Below are 8,299 nucleotides of genomic sequence, written 5' to 3'. Positions count from 1 at the left end.
TAAAAGCTCTCACGCCTCGAACTGTCTAGAGAAGTTCACTTCGCTGCAGCTTACAGCCCTCCATCTGGGAAGGAAGACAGAGTGGAAGTTGGAAAACAGGACTAAAGTCGGGTTTTATGGTTCCAGCCTTTGTTGGTTTTCTTTTGTGAGTTGAGAGAGATACTGGGTAAAAACTGTACGTTCTTGTGCCATCTTCCATAAGTCAGTCTTTGTGAAAGCAGACAGGTGGGTGGGGGGCGCTTTGTGGCTGGCCTCCTCCTCCTCCTCCCGGCTCTGCTCTCTGACAGGCAGCTAGTGATTTAACTGTCAAACTGTGAGCCGCACATCCTTCTTTCAAGAGCCTCCAAAGACCACTCCAAGTGACAAAGGAATATAACAAACAAACAAGAGGCTGAAAGCTTCTGTGTTGCCATGGCAACTAGCCTGGCTTCCTTAAACTCAGGGAATTAAAAAAAAAACACACAACAAAAAAAAAAAAAAACCATTGCGCTAGAGAGGACATGAATGAGGAGCACACCTCAGCTAATAAACATGACATCTTATTAATGCTTCTGTTTATAGCTAATGAATGTGACCAAAACCAGCCACAGGTGAGGCTAACCACAACCCATCCTAGGACCTGGACATCTAGACAGCTGATTTTTGGTTTGCTATTGAATAGACAAAACGTCAGCCTGGTCCACTCAGCAGGCATTTAGGGGACTCACACCCAACTGTATAGCATACAGTACCTATCTCCTCATGAGCAGCTAAGGTCTGGAGTTCAGAGTGGCAAAGCAGGAAAGGGAGTAGGGTGTATTTGTTAGCTCAAAACATCTCTTTTACATACAGATTCCTGCCAGAAACCAGCTGCCTATAAAAACTGGAGGGCCATGATTCTTATCTTCTGGTGTTTGGTGTAGTCAGAAGTGAGAGGCTAACTGTCAAGAGTTTTCCAAGGAGCAATGATCTCAATCTTCTGGATGGATGGAAGTGGGGATGCCTTAGTTACACAGGAGCTGGGTGGGCTGGTTGCTGGCCACAGAGGCCAGTCTGAGGTTAGCTGCTTATGGCAATGGTCATGTCCAATATAAATGTTATCCTCTGGTTGTCTTTGATGTCATGCTCTTTAGCTTTCTCATTACAAAGATACCAAGAGTGGGAAGATTGCCTTCATAAAAGGGCACTTTTAGTAGGATGGCAGTTTGGCACAATCTTCCTGGAAGGCAGTTTGAGGATAGTTTTTAATAACACTTTTATTAATTGAGAATTTCATACAATGTATTTTTATCATATTCACCTGTCACCTCTCCAGCTGAGAAGTATTTATCAAGTACCACAAACCTCCCAGAGTCCTTGACCCAGCCATTGCATATAAAGAAGGAATTCTAAGGATCTCATCACAGACACACACAAAGAAATCGCAAAAACATTCATGACAATGCTGCTCCCAATAGAGGGAAGTTTGAAACAACCCAGAAGTTCAATCGCACAAGACATAAACTAAATAAAGCCCAGTTGTATGCAGAACTCCATATAGCCATGAAATGGGAAGTTAAAAATGTCTGCATTGTACCAAATGAAGAGTGGGTTTTAAGGCATTAAGTAGATTCTTCTTAAAATAGAAATAGCAAAGATGGCCTCTGAATGGCATCATTGTGGATTTGTCGCTTACAATAAAATGTTTATTACGTAATTTTTTAAAGTATAACAAATTAAATGGATGATACCATAAGCCCTGTCAAAAATCCATGCCTGGGACGGTCATAGCTCTAGGGATGCCTCCATACTATGATGTAGCAAAGGTGACATGACACCAAACTGTAGGCTAAGTATTTCTGTTTAAACCCATAGACAAATGCTACTTTTACCCTTAATCAGAGATGCTTTCTCTTGTCAGCGAACCATAATGAAGGCAGAGAGCCCTATCTAAGTCTCAGAAACACTGCAAAAGAAAGAGCAGAAATGACGTTAAAGCCAGAGGAGAAAAGAGAGCTAGGAAAGGCTATCTTTGGAGCATAACAATGTCATTGCAAACATAATCTTCCAGTAGCTTCTGTTGCACAAGATTGGGCCTGTAAACAACTAATCACCAATCACAGAAGGGCTTGTGGGGCCTTCTTCCTCCCTGGTGAACTTCTGGAAACTGATGGATTCTAGGGAAGTGGTTGTCATGTGGTCATATACAATGAGCCTACAAGGCTCCAGCGAATAGTTCCAAACCCATGGCCACACAGTCTTGATTAAATCGGAGTCATAAAACAAAACAAAAGATGTGAGTGTGGGAAGTGGACCAGTAGGAAGGTGAGGATAAAGGCCGCAGAAGAAAGAGAAGATGGGGTAAGAGCAAACAGAAAGCACTGTGTACATGTGTGAAATTGCCAAGGGACAAATGGATTCAACAAAAAGTGATTAAAGTACCCAATTGACTTTTAATCTATCTTAATAAAAAAATATGGCAAAGAGCTCACAGCTAGGTTAGAATAGGCTCCTGAAAAGGGGGTGATTTTCATTTACCCATTCAACATATATCCATTACTTCCTTTAAACAAAACCTGGACTACTGAGGAGACAAAACAATGGAGAGGAGTTGGGGCTGGAGAGATGGCTCAGAGGTTAAGAGCACTGACTGCTCTTCCAGAGGTCCTGAGTTCAATTCCCAGCAACCACATGGTGGCTCACAACCATCTATAATGAGATCTGGTGCCCTCTTCTGGCCTGCAGTCATACATGCTGTATACTAAATAAATAAATCTTTAAAAAAAAAAAAAACAATGGAGAGGCATTGAAGACAGTGGAGGTTCTTAAAAACAAGCAAATCCTATGAGAAGCGCAGCTGGATGGAGACAGTTGGGAGGTGGGATGACCACCATGTTCATTTTCTATGACTGCCGGAAAAGAGTATCACAAACAGAGGCTTAGAAGAAGACAAATCGATTATCTCACTTGGTCATGAGTCCACTTAACCTCATTCAGCTAAGATTGGGTCTCAGAAGCAGTACCTTCCATTCTGGAAACACGAAGAGAAGCAATTCACTTACATTTTTCTGCCTCTACAAGGAGCTTAGATTCCTTGACTCCAAAGTACAACAGGTGGAATGGATCTGCCATAGCACCACTCTGATATCTGTGTCTACTCTCCTCTTCCGCTACACTCTTGTGATCTGATCTCACCTCAAGAGCTCAGGACATTCTTCTGTTTCAAGATCGGCTGTTAGCAATCTCAATTCCACCAATATATATAATATATATATATTATTCCCAGTTATTGTGCAACATAACGGAGACACAGGTCCTGGGGATGGAGTAGGGATGGAGTGGGGGATGGAGTAGAGTAGGGGTAGAGGTTATACTCAAGCAATGGGATGAAGGTGGTGGTTCCATCAGAGACTAAGATTGAAAGCTCTGGGACTTTGCAGCAAGTCGGTGAATTGGAGTCTAGGCGCCACATACCAGCTATTACCACTCATGGAAGCAAGAAATACATGTAAGGGAGCAGTTTGGGGAGAAAGAGAGCACGGGGTGTGCCCGTGCCATCAGAGCACTCTCGTGCTGTAGCATTTAGCTTTGAGAGCAAGTGATATGGAGGGTGGTCTACACTGAAGACAAATAAGTGGGTGACGGCAGCAGAAAGCTCATGGGCCCAGCAAGGCAGAAGAACGAGCTCCCTACTATGCATCACATGGAAAGACGGGAAAGCCTGTCTTAATGGACATGATCATTTTTACTCAGGTTTAGAAACATGGGATAACATGAGAACACGACATGGGACAAAGGAGTAGTGTCAAGGTGTATTAAAGCCATAGGGAAATGTGCCTCATGTTTCTGTAAATTCTAAAGTTTATGTGTAAGATAACCACAACATACAGCTGCCCGTATATACATCAACCTGGTAGACAGTGATGGTATACAAAGACTACAGTGTGCTTGCAACAGTCTTAACTAGTTCTCCAATAAAAACGTTGTAAGTTGTCTAACGCTGGAAAGCCTATTTAAACCACTACAAGTTTCCAATCACTCATAGCTAATTCTGGAATACCCTTGCTAAGATACTATCTTTTTAGAAACAGACACAGAGAAAAGCAGTCAAGCTCATCTGGTCACACAAACCCAAGTTCTTCTAACACATATTCAGTAGTAACACCACCTGAGATATTTCAAACCGGCTCTCTGCAGCAGTCTGAGAGCAGAGGCAGAAGTACTAACGGATGGTTTGTCTTTGCCCGACCACTGCAGCAGCAACACCCTCCCTGAACCAGCTAAAATCCAGAAGGAGTGCCGCAGTGGTTATTATATGTATCTGATGAACTCAAGTAGGACAGAGCGGGTAAGAGGGGATCAGTGGCTTCCCAGGGGTCACTTCTCCAATGGGTCCCTCAGATTCACCCTGGCTAACTCAAATCCCAACTGAATCTTCCACAACATTTTCTGAACCTGCTGGGTCTGGGATCTCGCAATAATAGGGGACAGACCACCGAAGTCTATTAAATCAGAAGCAAACTTTATTCCAGAAAAATAAAAAAATTAAAAAATTAAAAAAAAAACATCATTGGGCACAAAAGCTTGTCAGCTAGCTTGTCAGCTATGGCAGTGGAGGTGGGTACTGGCCCCCTTTTATAGTATCAAGCACAGGGTGCATGCTAGAAGTCCGTAAACACAACTACTAAGAGTTAGCTTTGGTCCAGGCAGTTGTTGGCTATAAGGGGGTTAAAAGTTAACCCCTGGCTGTTGACAGAGGGGCTGGCTGTAAAGCAGGCAGCCATGGTTAGCAGTTAACCTTTAGAGCTGATGACTGTCAATTTTCATCTCTTAAGCTTATAATTTTATATTCCTATATTCCTGGACCTGTCAAACCATTCCTCCTCACCTGATCACTATACATTTTCTCTCCACTCAGCATGAACACTGTATCTGTTTCCATCCACTTCTCTGTATGAAAGTTTAAACACCAAGAATTTTCTTTATTTCATAACCCATGATTCAATCCTCAAGCAATTCCACCCATGTTTTCTTTATCTACCAAACCTGAAGAGTTAGTGAACAGGCTCGACCAGCCAGCTTCTCAGGGCCTGTTTGAAGTTGTTTACAGAGTGCAGCTATAACCAATTCTATGAATAAAAGCCAGACGATCCTGTAGCCCCTGGACTGTTCTTCCACGGGGCTGCAGAGTAAATTAAAAAGGAAAAAGAAAAAGAAAAAAGGCAAATTGTAGCCAAGGCTGAAGAGGTGACCTATCAGATATGTTTAGTTTGAGGATTTTGCGGGGGCAGGCATTTAGCAATATTCTTGTTCCACAGTACAAAACATGTTTTCCCCAAGCTCACAGGTTGTCACTAATGACTATGCACACAGGAAGTGTCAGGCTTCTGTCTACTAAATCTCCTCTCTGCCTGCTAGAAACAGTGCTTTGCAAAGTGCTTCTGTCCCCATTTATATACTTAGCCTCATTATCATGACCCTGACAACCAGCTGTAGGCCATGCTCTAGCGCAGAAGGAAGTGGGGCTTCCATTTTAATCGAAATTATTTTTTTAAAAACTAACCAGACACCTCTAATGTGCCTCTGAACAGAGGAGAAGCCAATCTCCACAGACAAGAGTCCATCTCATAGCCAGGACACCTTGCAAATAACATCCAAATGAAACAGTACCTACCACCTGTTCTGCCAAGCCCCCAGTGGCTGAGCTTTGCAACTAGACATAAAAGAATCAGCTGTGCACAAAGCCAGGCCCTGTTGCCATGGATTTTTCACTGGCTATACACTGCTAATCCTCCTATACATGGTCTCCTGGCCAGATACCTAGACTTGTGGGAGTCCACACTAGGCTCAAAGCCCTACGTCAAAGTCAAAGCTAGAACACAAATTTACGCACACACAGGAAAGCAAAACCTGGGTCATCACCTCACTTCCTACAATTGCTACTCAGTGAAGGACTTTCCAGCACCCTCTTCCCTGGGAGTCCCTGGGTGTCCATCCCTGGGAGTCCCTTGGTGTCTATTCAAATCTGTGATGGAAAGAGCAAATCTGGCCAGTGCTCATTCAGTTATTCACTTATTCAGTCATCTAGACCCACCTCCAGCCTCTGTCCCACTCTAATTTTTAACCTCCTCGATTTCCTGTAGTGGTCAAGCGATCGCCTGTGGCACAGATCCATAAAGCATTTCAATTTCCAGCAATAAGAATCATACCTTAACTCAAAAGAAAGCCAAGTCCTGCTAGGTTAAATATCAAATTAATATCTATTGAAGTTCTTGCACATTTCCAGCAACCACCTTCCAAAGTCAGCACAAGAATGGTCTAGAAGAAGGTCCAACTCACCGGGTTCTATGGAGCCTTCACAAGTGCAAAGAGTTTGAGTCAGACACAATGTTTCCTTGAAAGCTGACTCACAATGGCTTCGGGGTTACCCACTATTTCCTGAAAAGGCAACCCCATAGTCACCCCCGACTCCTGAGAGTGGGTTACTCTGGTTTCCTCTGCCTCCTCATTACAATGCGTTGGGACCCTCTTTGGAGTTAACACTAAGTTCTCCAGCTATGGATGGCTATGATTCTCACCTGGCAGGAAGAGAGGGAAGCTGGCTGCTTACTTGAGTGAGACTCACCACAGCAATGTTTGCTGAGGAGGAGGAGGAGGAGAAGCTTGTTTGACTCACCACCACTGCGGTGAGAACCATCTGCCTTAGGAATTTAATAAGCATTTTTTTAAAAAATTATAACCACCTGTTCAGTGGAGTTATTAGTTCTTTCTTATGGGCAAATCATCTTCCTGGAGATTTTGCTACAAGTTGTTAGTCTCTCAAACTGCAAGTGGTATTCCCTTTGAGGAACAGATATAAAAGTTGCTGTACTGGTTAAACTCAGACTCTGACCATAAATATTTCCATTAATCCTAAAAGGGACTTGCTCTTATTTGTGCCTATAGTCCCTACACTGAAAAGCAAATACAGGATGACAAGGTGGGATTCTGATGAAAGCAAAATGCCTAGTCTCCTGTGAGCATCAGAAGCTGGGATGAAAAGTCATGGTTCCTCATGCATTGACTCACCGCAGCTTCTCTGGATAGCTCCATAGTGCTTTGGGCAGAGGCAAAGCCGTGACTCCCAGAATTTAGAACCAAGAGGATCACAGAAGATAAAAAGCACTACTTTTGCATGGGTGAGATGTGAAGGCAGAAGCAATACCTGGGAGCTGACTCCCTGAAACCCGAAAATGTGAAGTCTGTGAGATGAAACATCACGGCTTCTCGGCTGGAACAGATTGTAAATTCTCCTCTTTGCACGAGAGGAATCACATAATTACAGCTGAGCAATTCTTAGAGTATCTAATTAGTCTATTTTCCATAAGTACAAAAGAAAGACAGTGTTTTAATTCTGTACACAAGAGACACAGAAAGACAGACTAACAGACAGAAAGCAACGCAAGCAAGCTCAGTCACAGGAGACCCCGCAACAGTGGCTCCTAGTTCCAGGACCAAGGACGCCCTCTGAAACAGACGAAAGCTTCGAACCTTCTCCCATGCACAGAGCCTTGTAGAGACTCTCTTAACAGCCATCTAAAAAGGCCTCTGAGGCTCCCTGTCTCTAAGACGAGAATTTCCTCTTCCTAAGTGACACTAACCAGAACCTTGGTGCAATCCACATGCAACCAGGACCCCAAAATAATTCCTCTTGCACAATCTCACTCTTCAGAGTTGAAGCTGCTGGCCTTCAGGTGATCTTCATTAAGCCTGACTTTTACATTCCTTTATTCTCCTGGTCATATGTTTCTTTTCTCAAAGCATAGAAACAGACTTTTCTAGAAAATGAAATAGTATGCTTCAACATTAATTGAGATCTGTCTGCTTACCAGGGATGTACAGAGACTAAACACTCATTATCAGGGGTGTTGCGGAAACAGTACAGGGACCCAGAGAGAACCCAGAACAAATGGCCTCTGAAGTCTACTCCCATCTGAGATTTCATAAGTAAATTAATTATGCAACGAAGTCTTGAGATGCAGCTCAGGTGGCAGAGCCCTTGCCTCGCATGCCTGCGGTCTGGTCCCCAGCATCACGCGATCCCAAGTGTGGTGGTTCATGCCTATAACACCAGCTCTCGGTCAATGGAGACAAGAGGATCAGCAGTTCAAGGTCTTTCTCTGCTACACAGCAAGGTTGAGTCCAGCTGGGCTATGAGAGACCTTGTCTTAAAAACAAACTAACAGGAGAATAGTACGTCAGTGGCAATTTGTCTATGCCCTTCACAGAGCGGGCACTGAGAACTAAATACTGTGTTTCCTGTGAGACTCAACCACACATAGGACATACTTCCCTTTCATTT

At 43.5% G+C, this 8,299-nt stretch overlaps 1 long non-coding RNA gene across 1 annotated transcript; it reads left to right on the top strand.

Moving 5' to 3' along the window:
* Window positions 1-483: 483 nt before the first annotated feature.
* On the top strand, window positions 484-1,509 carry LOC131924126 (uncharacterized). Its single transcript, XR_009382793.1, has 2 exons — window positions 484-590; window positions 1,295-1,509. It is a non-coding gene; the product is annotated as an uncharacterized LOC131924126 (long non-coding RNA).
* The last annotated feature ends 6,790 nt before the right edge of the window (window positions 1,510-8,299 follow it).

Source organism: Peromyscus eremicus, chromosome 14, assembly GCF_949786415.1.
Source record: "Peromyscus eremicus chromosome 14, PerEre_H2_v1, whole genome shotgun sequence".
NCBI lineage: Eukaryota > Metazoa > Chordata > Mammalia > Rodentia > Cricetidae > Peromyscus > Peromyscus eremicus.
Note: the sequence above shows the minus strand (reverse complement) of the source record. Positions and strands in the feature narration are given on the sequence as shown.